General features: G+C 44.1%; 1 protein-coding gene and 1 long non-coding RNA gene across 15 annotated transcripts in view; one reads left to right on the top strand and one right to left on the bottom strand.

Annotated features, from left to right (window-relative positions):
- The window catches only part of CHD2 (chromodomain helicase DNA binding protein 2), a 97,130-nt gene that overhangs the window by 12,974 nt on the left and 68,529 nt on the right, over positions 1-15,627 (top strand). For 10 of the 14 annotated variants that reach the window (XM_080607219.1, XM_080607218.1, XM_080607221.1 and 7 more), the window contains one exon: positions 7,003-7,082. The gene's annotated coding sequence lies outside the window, so the exon portion shown is untranslated. The other 4 variants (XM_080607217.1, XM_080607213.1, XM_080607211.1 and 1 more) reach the window with 3 other exon arrangements.
- Positions 894-7,103, bottom strand: LOC308200841. Its single transcript, XR_013955851.1, has 2 exons — positions 7,005-7,103; positions 894-5,189 (listed from the first exon to the last, which is right to left on the bottom strand). It is a non-coding gene; the product is annotated as an uncharacterized lncRNA (long non-coding RNA).

Genomic DNA, 15,627 nt, shown 5'->3' on the forward strand with positions numbered 1-15,627 from the left:
GTCCTGTGGAAATTCAGTTGTAGTCTTCTCCACCAGAGATACTATCGGTCCACAGCTGCATGGAGGAAGGTGGCAGCAGCTGTGTAATAGTGCAGCATGTGCTTTTCTCCCCCAGTTTGCTTTTATCTACATTTGGCCAACATTTGGATGTTTCCCTCCAGTCCATGCAGCAGAGGGTAGCACTGGGCTCATAAACTTACAGAAAGTATTTTTACTTTTGGCACCTTCGAAAGGTGCCAAATTATATCCCTCTAGCTTGTAGATTTTGCATGGTGGCCCAAAGAGGCGATTTGCAGTGCACCATGTGCTGCTGTGCTTGCTTGCCTCCTCTTACATCTTGAGACAAGATGCCGCAAAGCTCTGGCTTGTTGTAAGGTAAAATTGGGATTCCTCTCTGTGGGCCAGCCAGTCCCCAAGGCACAGAACACTCCTCATCTCTGAATCTGCCAGGAGCTGAATTTCTATTTTTTTTTTTTAAGAGGTGACCATGTATTTTCTGCTTGAAGCTGCTCTAAGATCACCAGTTCTTGTTCTGATCAGCCATAGAAGTCATTCCCACTGGGTGACTTTCAAGTAACTGATTTTGGCATACAAATGGGGCGTATCTTTTGGAGAGCAAGCCACCATGTCTTTATCAGTTAAATATCAATAAATATCAATCAGCTGCACACATTCCCTCTTGGGAATAACCTGTGGCCATAACAGTTTCATCCTGCTGGAGACATTATTAGTCTCTCCCATTCTTCACGATGCCTGTAACTAGGGCATCACTGCTGCCTGACTGCATGTCCCGGGGGAGCCTGGTGGTGTTTGTGCAAATGTGATTGGGCTGCGAAAGGGGTGGAGAAATGCAGTTCTCTGCACAGGATATATTTAGTGAATGCAGCTGTAGGAGGCAACAGGAACAAGAGAGCTCTTGTACTGCCAGGGCTCTAACAGCTCACAAGCCTAAATCTGCTATTTGCTTTGCAATACATCCCCCCCCCCCCCCCCCCATCGTGTTTATTTGAATGTAGATTTGAACTTTAACGTAGCCAGAAATCTTCCCAACGCTTAGAAATGAGATGTCACGGTGCCAGCCCTGCAAGCTCCTTCCCCATGCACTTGTACCCTTTCCTGGGAGGGGCAAGGAGGGAGATTTGACCTCATTTTCTCCATGAGAGAGGCTGGTGTTGTAGGAATAGGTCTGTCCTGTACGCTGTAGCTCTTGCTTCGGCTGGAAGCAGCCCTGCAGCACTAGGATGGCCTCTCCAGGAGCCTGCTTTCCATACCTTAGAGCACTTCAGCATGCCGTATAAACACTGCTAGTCTTCCTGGCTTCCCTGACAGTCTGATCCGATATTCTTTTGTACGTCATGGAATACAAAGAGAGCACAAAAATAGGTCTGCCGACCCGGCGGGTCAAGTGGGAGCCTGCTGCTGTTGCTCTGAGTTGTGTTCAAGCTTGCCCCTGGAAGAAAGGGCTGAGGCCAGGAATTCCCCCTGCATCCTATTTCCCCACCTCATTCAGCAGCTCGCAGCAAGCCATGAGCCGCTTTGCCTCAGGCATTAAATTTATGACAGTCTGCAGAATAGAAAAGTAACTTTTTTTTTTTTTCCTAATGCAGTTAAGGGGTGAAAAAATAAGATGGTTGCAGGGAGGTCTCAAGCGTGTCTCTGTGTCTGGGCACAGCCTGGGGATTATGAAAACACTTATGTTTAGGGGGGAACGGGTTGTGCTATCGCTCTCCTAGTTTTTTGAGTGTACAGAGGTGTTTTTCTGCCTGGGGAGGCTGCATAGGAAAAGCACTGCTTCCACCATGGGACGGCACAGATCTGAAGATGCACCCAGCCTTTAACAGAACTGGGCTGCGCACAAGCTCTGGATGCTGCTGTCCCAGCTCTGTAGTCTCTGCCCTACTCTGATAACATCCCGAGGGAGTTTCAGCGGTCAGTCTGTACCCTGGAGGTATTTAACAAAGCGCAGAAAAATCCGTCTGTGGAGAGCTGAGCGGGACGCTGGGGTCTCTCACCTCACCGAGCCCGCGCCTGAGAGGCTCGAGTTTCGCAGGAGCGAAGCGGTTAACCCCAGGACTAATTGGCTCCGAGAGCTCCAGTTTTTTTTTTACAACAGATTACTGTCAGGCCGGGGGGAGCAGCTCCCTTCCCCCATCATCGCAAAAACACGCACTACAGCGAGAAACCCAACACCGCACGGCGGTGCCGCGGCGCGGGGCTTGGCGGCCGAGCGCCTGCCTTCGCCTTCTGTGCCGGGGAGGAGGGGAGGGCGCTGGGCACGGGCCGCGGATTTATCGGCTCTGCAGCCCCGGCATCGCGCCGTGGTTGGAAATGCTGGGGCGAGGGAGGATTTGGGGTGTCCCCCGACAGCCTGAGCCGCTGCAGGAGGGTGTGGAAGGCTGCCCCCTCCACCAGAAGCAAAGCGGCTGTGTGGGTCGCATGAGGGATTTGTGGAGAGTTCTGCCAGCATCTGCAGCCCCTCAGGGATTGAGTGTAAAGAGAGAAAAATGATAGAAAAACGAAGGAAAAAAAAATCGGGGGGTGTGTGGCTTCCGGGGGGGGGGGGGGGGGGGGGGGGGAATGCTGAGCGCCTTTCTAGGCGTCTATCAGCAGAGCCGCCGCCATTTTGTGAAGCGGCAGTGGTGCGGCAGGAGGAGCCATGTTGTGGCTGCGGGAGCTGGTCGTCGTCTTGATTTTAAACAAGAGATTCCCTCCTCCTTCACCCTCCCTCTGTCTAGAGGCTTTCAGTTTTAAACTTAAGATAATTAAAAAGAAGAAGAAAAAAAAAAGTGGTTAGAGTGCAGAGTACTCCCCGGGGGGAATCAGTGTGCAACTGAAACCGAGCCTCTCCAGGAGGCTGCAAAAACTGTAATGTTCTGAAAATGTCACCAAGTTCATAGTTACAACAACCAGAGTGACTGGGCATCTGTGCACCCAGTATGGTGGGGCCATAGCAGACGTGTCCAGGGAAAATGAAGTATTTTAGTTGAAGCTGAGGTGTGTTTTTAAGCAGAGTATTGGGCTGTGGTAGGAGAGGATAGCTGATGCATACAAAACATTGGTGCTTTTTGTCATGGCTTCCAGGTATTAAGTTTTGATCTAAAAGACTAGCTCTAGTGCTGCAGAACTGCTCATTTGATCGAGAGAATAAATACACTGATTTTGCGAGGAATGCAGCTAGACTGAATCTCTCTCAGTATACAATCCTTAGAGCAAAAACAGTATTTCTGTCATGAGTCCTCAGTGTTGGAGTTTACTTTCTCCACTCCTGGATCTTTCCCTTTCAAAGTGCATTATATGGCTTGTTTGTTTAATGAGGCTCTGGGAGAGAGAGCATTAATGCTGGCATTTGGGAATACAAGAGAGATTGTTGCATTTGATTTTTGGTTTGGTGTCATTGTTTTCTGGTTTCAGAGTCAGGAAAAGCTGCTCATTTATTTTTCATGCAGCTGTATTTTTATCTTGGCTTCCTAAGGAGGCAGGGCTCATGAAACTGCTGTTGGAGGCCTTCAGCTTTTGATCTGATGCTCGGTTTCCAACAAATTTCAGTTCAGTTTGGGGGAAGCTGTGGGTTATAGAGACAAACAAGTGCTTCCAATGAAGAAGTACAAAATGAGTGCAAGGGCTCACTTGTGTGCCGTTCTTGCTGACCAGGCTGTCAGCATCGATGTGCCGGTTGTCAGGTCAGTGATGCATAGCCCAGAAATACCCCAGCCCATGGCACATTTCACCCAGCCCTGCTCAGGAGATGGGGTGGAGAGCTGGGGCTGCCAGGGAGGGGAAAGGACCCAAATACAGTGCCAGGATTTCAGAAAGCTTTAGTCACAAGGAAAACCGGGATGCAGTCAGATTTCTCCATGTTAACTGCAGTTCAGTTTTTCAAGGTGTCCGATCCCCTCTCTGGCTCTAAAGGGGCGTCTCCTTTCAAGCCAGTCATCCGTGAAGAATTCTCTGAGGCAGTGGTTCCTTCATACCAGAAAAACAATGGAAAGAGGCCTTTTTGCCACCTCAAGATCATTATTTTCTTGATTACACTTTTATACTCTGCTGGGTATACATTAAATCCACAGGTCAAGCATACCCTGAATGCAGTGTGCACTGATCGCCAGCAGTGAATACAGTATGGAGCTCTAGTACAAAGTTCATGTACATCTTTGGTTTGTTTTTGTAAGACTCTGCATTTTAATAATAATATAAAGCATAAAATAGTATTCATCTATAAAAATTACTTTTCCAGCACATAGTAATATGCCTTTCTGAACCTCTCAGTTAGGTTGCATTTTTTCCTGATCTTAATTACATTTTAACATCAATTGAATAGACTTTCTGCATATAAATAATTGATCTTCAACTTCGTTTTTGGTTCAAATTCTTATTATCTTTGTGTGTATATAGAAAAATAAAGATAATCCTTTATTAATCTTTTAAACAGAACAGATTTCATTCACGCAGCAAAAGTACCGTCCCTGAATATTCCTTATCAGCACCTGATATGCTAGCCAGCAGTGAAATATTTTAATAATTGAGTTTAAGAAAAAAGTCAGTTATTAAACTCAGTATTTCAGTTTTGCTTGTGTTATGATTCTAAATTTTTCAAGCATTTTACTTTATTTCCTACACATATGAACTCATGTTCCCCATACATTTTCTCCCCAAAATGTTGTGGAGACTTGTTTATCTTATGTACTAGGTCAGAGTGTTCAAATGTACTGTTTAATACCAGTAACGTGAATGGCTTGTGTTACAAGAAAACTGTAGATAGTTTTACTAATTAAACGTGTTTTATTTGGACCAATTCACATCTGCTTAACAGTCTGACGTTTGGTCTCTGGATAATCAATATTCGGTTTCACGAGAAGGTTTTAGAAGTATGCTAAAGGAGATGAATAAAAGGTGAAACAGCTAGCATAATTTAGTTTTTAGTATTCCTTTTTCCATTATTAATAAAAATAGGTAAGAAAAATAAACGCTGAGGAGAACACAAGGAATAATGATGCAGTTGTATGTACATGTGCGAAAGGATATGCTCACTCTTACGCAAAATTCACAGATTTCATTCCTAAATTCACTTCATATGCTTCCAGATCCTTAGGACAACATTCCATTTAGACACACCAAGAAAAACCTGGAGTGATTTTACTGACCTTATTGACTCAGAGCTGAATTAAAGGCACCGATGCATAACTTAAGGCCTGTATATTTGGAGTATCTTAGCTTTTATTATTAAATTAAGTGTTTCTAAAATGAGACATGCTTGTAGAGTGACTTAATAACTTCTTGTTGAATCTACAATTAAATCTTGAAGAAAATAAGTGATCTTTTGGGCATGTAAAGCCTGATCCAGGTCTTCTGCTGGGTGAAATCACAATGAAAGTTGTGATCAAGTTTTTCAGACAGTGACCAAGCACTGTGGATGTCTGACCCAAGATATTTGTGTTCACGCTTCTGCCCTAATTATTCAAAAAGGCACTGGCCCCATTCTGCAGTAGTGTTGTACTGACAGTGTTTTCTTGGGCTGATCATGTTCTATCACCAATCATGTTTTTGGGCTGATCATGTTCTATCACCAATTAGCCTTCTAATACTCATCTTTGACTAAATATTAAAAAACAACAACAACAAAAAACTGTGAATGAAAGCTGAGACAAGATTATCACCATTGATGGCTCGGTCAGAGAGAGTATTTGTTTCAGCATGCAAATCTGTTGCCTGCAATAATTTAAAGCTGCTAATTCTCAATGGACGACATGCCTGACATGCAAAAAACTTCTCGAGTCCCCAGCCTGATGAGTGCTCCTGACTGGATAAAGCGCTGGCAGGAGCCAGTGTATGGAGAATCGACTTTAGGAAGAAAATAAACCTCATTGGTAACATCAGTCTGACACAGAAGCTATTTCTGGGAAGGTGACATTCTAATCCAAGCACGTCTGTGCTATAGTACCGCTACATCAAAAATTGATTTGATTCCACATCTAACAAGTGTTGACAGATATAAAGAAATTTGTTTGGAGCTACAAATATAAGAGTTCTTCTCTTTTATGTATACAGTCCATTACAGAAGGGTGATTCAGTACTTTGTCACGCTGTCTATACAATTAAAAAAGTATATGTTTGTTGTAAGCTTTCAGCGAAAAGCATAGGTCTTTTTCACTGCATGTGGCAATTTGCTGAATAATGCATCATTTTGTCAACTATTATACAGCAATCAATAAAGTGCCCTATGGAGCTACCTGTACACAAGAGAAGAGAATGAAGATTGTTATGGAAACAGGCCATTACTAAATTGTTCAACTTGCTTGAAATAAAAATTCCAGTTCTGTATTTCATTTTCAGAGGCCTGGGTTGTTTCTCTCTTCATTCTAGTGTAGTTGTAATTTATCTTGTTCAATTTGAGTGAAATTTATCACGTTTGCAAGGCTAGCATGAAGCCCCAATGCCTCCAAAGCTCCAAAGAGATTTACTAAGAAGGAATGCTTGCTTTTCATTATGTTTGTCATCTAAACTTTCCTAAGTCTCGCTTCACTAGAATCCAAATTGAGATTTAATGGAAGATAAAAATTACAGCTTATAATTGTTTTTTCCCTTGACTTTGACGTGTAAACACATATTCGTGCTAAGTCTATTTTCCCTTTTCTCATCATATTTCTTAAACACTTAAGCAATCAAGCATTACTGGCTCACATTTGAAGAAAATAAATTTGAAGGACGGACAGATGAATGATTTTGGAAAGTGAGCTTTAAATCTGCACAGGGAATGAATCATCCTAGAGTTTCATTTTTTTTGAGTTTTAAAATATATTTCTACTTTTACTGTCTAGAATTTCTGAAATGTATTTTTCCCAGCAACTTTTAAATTCCACATTTTCTGAAGAGTTCGCTTAAAAACTATAAAATGTTTTCTTCTCATACCAATTGTATAATATCTTGAAAATAGAGAATGATATTTTATTTTGAAGCGTGAGGTTGGGCACGGCTCTCTTAATCTTGCCAATGTTTTTTTTTCAGACTCTAGATAAAATGATGACCATTTCCCAGCTCAGCAGAACACTTCTATGACTCCACAGACTATATACACAGCCAGAATGGTAAGAAAAAGAACACTGCTTGTAGTTTCTAACTTTTAAACATATTTTAAACCCTATCAATATTTCTAATCTTTGCATGTTTCCAGTCCTGCAAGTTTCCAAACCCACAAACTGCATTAGTACAGAGAAGTTAAAGTACGTAACTCAAATTATACAACTTGCCTTCCTTGTGGTAGCTATTGGTATTAAAGTTCCTGGGAAGGTCCATGTTGTTTTCTTGTTTGCTTTCAAAGGTGATGTCACTAATAAGCAAAGTTGCATCAGTTTTTTTTTCATGTAAAGAATATTGTTAGCACTTCTATAAATTCTAGTGTCTGACTAGGTACAGGCAAAATGGCCAGTCAGTTTTTCTTTTTTCTAACATGTCCCAGTCTTCTTCTAAAACTTTTCCAAGCCAAGAAGAATAGTTTAATAGTTACCCTAGGAACTGAACTTGACTAACTAGATCATTCTATATAGGTAGCCAAGGTTAAAAAAGGTGTAAAGAAATGGATTTGTTGTTCCAAGCTCCAGTGTCTTATTTTAAGAGGCAGTTAAACATACTAAACAGTTACCCAAATTCTCTGTTTTAATCAGTCTAGAGGTTTAAAATATCAAAATCAAAATAAGGGCTGATGTATCATTCACACTTTTCTTATACCTCTACAACTGCCATTTAAAGCAATTGTTAAATGTTAAATGTTGAAAAAATACAGCAAAAGTACCTTGACTGAGGTGGTTACTATTTCTTATGGTTAAGATGGCAACAGGGGCTAACTTGAAGATGATCTGTAATAAAAGCAACAAACTTGAAATTTCAGAGCTCCTTAAAGAAAGTGGTCCGTAAAAAAGTGGTCTTGATTTCTCAAGAAAAATATATGTATATTCCTTCGTTAATACAAAGCATAATAATGAGTCCTCTCCTTTTTTTTTTTTTTCCTTATTGTATACACGAATTCATGCAAAACTGAAATAATGAGCTGGGTAGGTTGTTCAGGAGGTCTTGGATCTAAAATCTGAGCCCAGGCCACTAGATCATGTGTGCAGAAACAATACCATTTGTTTGATGCATTATGACCAACAAGTTAAAAATTTGCTTAGGAAAGAAGACTAAATCCCTCAAAATATATTGGTTCCATTTCTTACTTCCCTTATGACTTATACTTTTATTGATAACTTGCTTTTCTTTGAAAACATGAGTAAGAAAAGCTGGATCTTGGTTAAAATAGCTTGTATTTGGGATAAACTGCAAAAACACCGGAGTTTGGCTTAGCAGACTGAAAGATTTTTTTCTTTACCATATGCTTATGACACTGATGAGAATTTGTTTCTAATTATTCCCGGTAATAAGTCTTTTTCTTGCTGCTCACAGGGTTCATCATTCTAAATATGAGCACCATAAAAGTGCTGGCAAAACGGCCATATTAACATAATCTTGGTTTTCAGTGTTAAATCATAGAAACAAAAAGGGCGTATGCAAAAGTTCTCTGTGTGTAGATGTGTTTGCAATTATTCATTACAGGCTGGAACAAAAGTCTGGGCTTGAATTCCAGTTCCAGACCCAGAGAAAATGAATAGCATGAGCTGATTTCTAGAATTGTTACCATTCTTGGTGCTGTTGTTACTGATTGCCTTGTGACAGTAGCAAAAATCTTTAGCTAGGATCAATATAACATAATAATCTTTACAGTCACATGGAGACGTTGGTTCCATGCCTGGAAGAACTTTGTCTTTATTTACATTTCTGTCTGTTGACATCACTCTGTGTCAAAGTTTAGTCAAATCAATATTAGCCGCTATGGAAAGTCCACAAAAGAAAGCAGCAGGGGCATAGCTATAGTTGCACAGCCTCTTTGTGCACGCTGCTCCGAAATCACAGGTTTTCAGAAGTGTGATAGAGGGTAATTTGTATCTGTCTGGACAATTACTGTGATTTTAGTAGTGAATTATTGAGGAAGGAAACAGAAGGAAAAAAAGCAGATTGTTTATTTGTTTGCTGTAGTACATATTTCATGTTACGTACAAAAATACAAAAATAATACGTAGCAATAGACTTAATTTGGGACAAAGCAACAATTTCTGTGAACGCCCTGCCTGGAAGAATTGAAATGCCTACCACAAAATATCTTGCTGTATTCAAAGGACATTTGTTATCCTGTTCGCATATTCTCTGTTAAAATAATCCAAACTATTCTGTTTGGTTTGGGGCCTAGAAAATTGTTACTGATTTCTCCTGGAAAATGTTAATTTTAGTTGAAGGAAAGTTTTGTGAAACGGCGCATCTCCCAATCTTGTTCAGACTCCTGTTCTCCACTTCAAAAGGCAGATACAACGCTTAATCTTTTAGATGAATATTGCTGTCAAATCTCTGGACTTTCCATTATGTTTGTGGCTCCGAAGAACACGTAATATATCTTAAAGAACCAGCTTTCTCACCGACCTCTTGGTATCCTCTGTTTCAGAGGGCATGTTGGAGCAGGCAGGGACACTGCCCTGAGAAATTACAGTGTGTATTTGCATATTGTCCCAAAGGGATAATAACAGTCCTCGTGGAAGCTGGGGAGGAGGAAGAAAGGTTGTAGAAGAAAACAATTTGGGTGGGTACTAGAAAGTGAAGTTGTGTGCCTATATTGGGAATTCTAGCAGTCCCGATGCAGTCTCAGAGAACATTTCCCGAATTAGTAATGGAAACATTAAGTTGTCTCATTATCTGACAAGTGGTTCATAAAACATGGCTGAAGTATTTAGGTTTAATGATACACAAAGCAAGAAGAAAAAGAAAGCGTTGTTTAAAACAGAAAGAATACTCTGTATGGAGGAAATTGCATTTGCACAGAAATTCTGGATTTGGAGGGAAAAAAATGGTGTAACCACAAAGGCCGTAGGAGCAAGAATTCGGTGTTTATACATAGCTGACCGTGGGAGATAAAAGTGTGAAAAAGGAGACTAGCACTCTCCTATTTCATTAGGAAAAAAAGAACGCAAACAGATAGACTCTCACTGGTGTGTGAATGGCAAATTTGTCCGATGAGTGTTGTGACTGGTGAGAGTGGCCATACTCACATTCACGTACATGTAACTCACTTGAAGCCAAGAAATAGAAGAGGTGATGGATAGCTCTTTTGAAAGCTCTTTTGAAACTTAGGCCTTGGTGGCCAGGAAGCAAAAGAGCAGGATGGACTATGTTTCATTAGGATATTAGACTTCCAGTAATTTTTTTGTTATATGTAATAGCAATGCAGTAAGTCACTTTAAAAACATTTCTATCGGGAAAGGTACATGAAGTATAAATAGGAATGATCTATTAGTCTGGTGGTGTTAGAGAAGATCAGATAAGGGTTTGAGCCTACAGGTTAGGTCTTGTTCAGTTATAACCTTAAACTATTCTGGCTAGAACCACGCTATTCTTACAAAGCGCAATTATGTCTTGAGTGTTTGATCTCTTTTATCCTTTCATGTGCCTATCGCAAGTGATCAAACTTTATGTTTTTCTAGAAATGTATTCTGGGGAAGAAGCAACAGCAAGACTGAGAGTAGTGCATTGAACTTCAAGTCTTTATCTTTGCTGTGAAGTCATACCTTCAACGTTGGGTGAAAATGCCTGCATAAGTAGCAGTGCTTTTGCTGTGCCCTACTTTTATCTAGCCTCATCTTGGTTGCCCTTCCCCTCTCTTCATTGTTAGCATTTTTCTAAGGAGCACAGGCAGCACCTGTGTTTTGTGTGTGCCAACACCTTTGCATACAGTTACACATGGGTAGTTCCACTGAGAGCAAGAGGATTAGCTTTTAGTTTGCAAGAGTCTGAATAGAGATGAAGTTGCAGAACAGGCTCCCTGCGCTTAGTATTCTCCACAGACCAGAACTTCAGTTCTTCTTGTTGTGGAAAAAATGTAAAAGGCCTTTTGCTCTCTTCCAGTGAGAGGCATATCTGCTGGTTTGCCCCACCATTACCTCCTTGGCTGGAGGCTCCCAGACTGTGGTACCCGTATCACTGTGCAGGCCACCAACATCACTTCTTGAAGACTGCCACCGCTGTATCACCACTGTCTGTAAGCCAGCAGCTTTGTGCATTCCTACCGTACAATGTGTCCCCAGCTATCCTACACTGAGAGGTCTGCTTTTCTCTGTATTTTGTGGAGAAATACGTCCCAGCTCAAAGTCATTTATCCTCAGGAACATTACTAAATGATTCTTTCCAGCTGACCAGATACTTCTGGCTTTTCCAGGACCCTGGTTCAGGAGATTGCTGCTGAAGTCCAGTTGCACGATTTCAAGTGCCCAGACTAGCTCCTGAGACTTCTCCCAATCTTTTTAAAGACTGTTGATTGAATTGCTGCAGTACCAACCCACATTATTAGATAAAAAAGGAAGAATGGGCCATCGTCCTCTCTGCTTTTAATGGAGTAAGCTGTGCAAATGAGAGGAGAAATGCATGCTTATCACTCAAAGTGACTGCTGAAGCATGTAAATACTAATTATGTCATCCAGTCATGTTAGCTGGGTGTGCCTCTTGCAGAGGAACATCCTCACAGAGCCACTGTGGATGGGCATCTGTCACTAGCCCAGAACACGGGGAATGCCCCCATCGTGCAGCTATCTGGTTTCCATGGCAGTAGTCAAAATAGGAGCGCGTGTCCTGGCGAGGTTGGCATCGGAGCCAGTTTCTATGGCGTTGGCTAAAAAAAGCGCGATAACCGTGTTGTGTCTGGTGTCTGAGGCGTTTGGCGGAGGTGCTGACGAGGTGGTGGCTGGCGGCAGGCAGGTGATGGCGCTGGGCCTGGCCAGCGCCTGGTGTGTGTGTCATGTCGTGTGTATATATGTCACGTCATATATTTAATATAGTGTATATATGTACATGTATTTGTGTATATATGTACATATATATGTGTATATATGTGTATATATGTATATAACATGTACATATATGTGTATACATGTATATACCACGTATATATATGTGTATATAAGACGTATAACGCCCTGTCAGGGCTGAGAGAGAACAGAGGGGGCTTTGTGAGGGACGGCGGCGGGACTGTGACAGGACCGGGCCGCTGAGGCCGAGCCCGGTCTCGGAGCGGGGTTCGCGGAGCCCCGGCGGGCGCGGGGCGGGGCTGGGGATGCCCCGGCCAGGTGGGGCCCGGGGCGGGCGCTCGGAGCCAGCTCGGAGCCAGCTCCCGCCGCCCCCTGAGGGGCGGCCTGGGCGGGAGCGGGGAGGCGGGCGGGAGCCAATGGGGAGCGGCCTGCGCCGCTCACGGCTCGCTCGGATTCGTCGGCGGCCGCTGAGAGGCAGTGCGGACGGCCAATGGCAGGCGGCGGCCACCGCGCGCGCGAGGGGGGCCCCGGGCCGTGTGTGTGCGGGGAGGGGGAGGCCTGAGGAGGGCGCGGCGCGGCCAATGGGAGCGCTGCGCGCCCTCGGGCCTGGCGGGGAGGGCGCGGCGCGGCCAATGGGGAGCGGGGAGCGGCGCGCGCGCAGCCGAGGGCGGGGCGTGAAGGAGGGGGGGCGCGAGCGGAGGGGGGAGCCGCCGCGCGGCGCGGGTAGGGGGCAGGGGCCCGGTCCCGCCCCTTCCTCGCCGCAGTGAGTAGCGAGCGGGCCGCCATGTTGTGCGGGGGGAGGGGAGCGAGGCGCTGAGAGGAGACGGGCGAGAGCCGCTCGCACACACGGCACAAGATGGCCGGGGGAGCAGCCGCCGCCGCCGCCCGGCTCCCGGCCGCTTCCCCCCCGCCGCTCCGAGCCGCCCGGGCCGGCCGCCGGCCTCCGCCGCCGCTCTCCGGGGCTCGCTCCGGGCCCGGCGCTGCGGGGCTGGAGGGGAGACGGAGCGCGGGCGGGCGGGCAGCGGGCTGCCTCGCAGCGGAGCGCCATGGCGGCGGGGCCGCCTCGCTCTGCCCGCGCCTCGCCCCGAGCGGCCGGGCGGGCGGGCGCCGAGCCGGGGCCCCGCCGCGGGCAGGGCGAGGAGGGCAGCGGCGCCCCGGGCCCCCGTTGGCAGGCAGCGGGCTGCGCGGAGCCGGTAAGTGCGCGGGGCCCCTCGCTCCTCATTGTCCTTTGTCCTTGAGAGGAAAAACAAAATGTCCTTGGAGCCCGCGGGGGGAGGGGGACGCCGCCGCTCCCGCCGCCGCCGCTCCCTGGGGTCCCTCGTTCGGCTCCGCCACCCCCCTGAGGGGCTTTGGAGGGGGTCGGGGTTGGGGGTGCAGTGAGGGGAGCTCCGCTCCGAGACTTCCCCGCTGCCGCCGAGGGGCTCCCGCTCCGCAGGGCGCTCCGCGAGCCCCCCGCCCCCCCCGTGTAGCACCGAGGGGCTCCGCGCAGCCCGGTGCGGCGAGGGGATGGGGGCGGCTGCGGGCTGCACCCCGAGGGGACGGGGACGGGCACACGGGCAGAGGGGGCTGCGGACCTGAGCCCCTCGGGGGCAGCTGCACAGCACCTTCCAACTCCAATGCAGCAGCGGCGAGGGGGGTGGGGGGGCCGAGGGCTGGACTGCATCACCGGGGAAATGTTTAGCCCCGTAGGTCTTTAAAGAGCGCTCGGTGCCCGGTGCTGCACGAAGCGGGCTCCGTCGGCGGAGTTTGTAGGAACAAAGACGCCATGTCCTTTTCTCTTAAAAATAAAACTTGGTGTTTTTTTTTTTGTGGGGTGTTGGCTTTTAACTCCTTACAAGCCAGTAAGAAAAAAAAGAGGCTGCGGATGAGACAGCTTATTACTTACTGAAACAATAGATAGAAATTTACTTCACTTGAAAAACAGTAGTTCAGGTGCTAAACTTTAAAGAAAACTCTTAAGAATTGAATCCAATATAATTTTGCAGTTAAAGTGGCAATGCAAAAACTTAGAAGCATAAGAAAAAAAACAAAAGTCATGCCAAGTCTACAGTTTAAAGTTGGCAAAATACTACAGTTGTGATTTAGACTATAGCAGGAGAAGCAAAGGTAGTTGGTTAAATATGAATTACACGATAGGGGTTTGTCTGTGACAGTGAAAGCTTTTAAAAAGCGTTTATTGGGTGACAGTTTTGTTTTTAGTATTCAGTTTATGCTTTTTTCAGACATCTTGCAGTCGTTTCTGTTTATATAGCATTTTTATCGTTGTTTAGTCGGTTAATAATTTAGAAGTTGTACAACACCTATTGCGAGACTTTCTAAAAATGCGAGTTTAAATGGAATGTTTTGTTTTGCATTGGCTCGCATTCAACAATTACCTATTTAGGGGCAAAATTGTAATTCCAAATGTATAGAAAGTCGCTCCAGTAAAGCCAGAGGTAAAGATTAAATAGGGAACTTCAATTTTAATTGGTGATTGTGTATAGCCGTATTTAAAGGATTTATTTCTTGTATAGTTGTACAAGGTTATAAAACTCCGTGCAGGTTTTAAATGCTGCGGTTTGAGGTAAATCTACATTTTCGGTTCTTCACTGAAAATACGAATCCATCACTTCAACAATTAAGTTCTCTTTTTTTGAGGTGGAAATAGAAGTTTGAGCAGCCATTGGAGTTCTATCACCTTTATGCAAAGTGTTTGGTATCTTTATTTTAGATTCGGATTATAGTGGTTTTATAACCTCAGCAACAGTTCTGTAGTGTAGAACAGGTTCTGACATGCACACTTTGCTGAAAAGAAAGTTCTAGCTTTAGGTGGGGGTCTTCTGTATTTTTATTTTTTATTTTTCAATATATTGGGGGACTTTTTTGAGGTAGTTTTGAGTTGTTTTTTAGCTACTGAAATCAATATGGCAGTTGTCTTTGGAAAGAATTTGTTATAATTTTTCATATATTTAGTGATTCTGCATTTTTATATATATAGGGTGCTGGAGTTTTAATTTAGATATTTTATCCTGTAACATTAACGTAGTATTAAAATTACCTGCATATTAACAGAATGATTTTTGAACTTACTCTCGAGTATGAAGTAATGGTGGTAAATATAACCGCTGCAAAATTCAAGGTTAAGCCTTTTCACAAAAGCGAGAGAAGTTGACTAAAGGTAATTAAAATACGGTGTTCCTTGTCTTAAAGAGCATAGCTTGGGATCTCATTAAAGGTCAAAGGACCTGAAGGTTTTATACTATTTGAAAGGGCAAAAAAAGATACCTTATTTGGGGAGACCAAGTCACTTGTGACTTAAAATTCACAGAAGCTAATGACAGAAGCCATTTTAAAACCTTCAGCAATAGCAAAATAATTTCATTTAATTTTTCATAGTCTACTTCTTGAGACTTTAATGTGAAAGAAGTAGAGGGACTGAGAGGCATTGTGCAATAAATTACTTCTAAGGAAAAATTAAATTGGCTAGGTATTTAATCGTGTACCCAAAGTGATGGGAGACAGGAGAGCAGATGAGAGCTATTCATGCAAAAACACAGATCATGCATGTTGTATGTCAGTCACTCTTCATCTCCAATGTTTTTCTTAGCCAAGTATGTACAGCCACCCGTACTTTTATTTTTAGAGTTGAGTTCTAAAGATACAGTTACTGCTATCGTAAGTTTTTTTTCTAACTTAATTATATAAACATCAATATATTTCAAGCATCTTACTTGTTCTCCTTTTATGAAACAAAATGCTGAAAATTTGCATACTT

This window comes from Anser brachyrhynchus (genome assembly GCF_964034855.1).
Source record: "Anser brachyrhynchus genome assembly, chromosome: 11".
NCBI lineage: Eukaryota > Metazoa > Chordata > Aves > Anseriformes > Anatidae > Anser > Anser brachyrhynchus.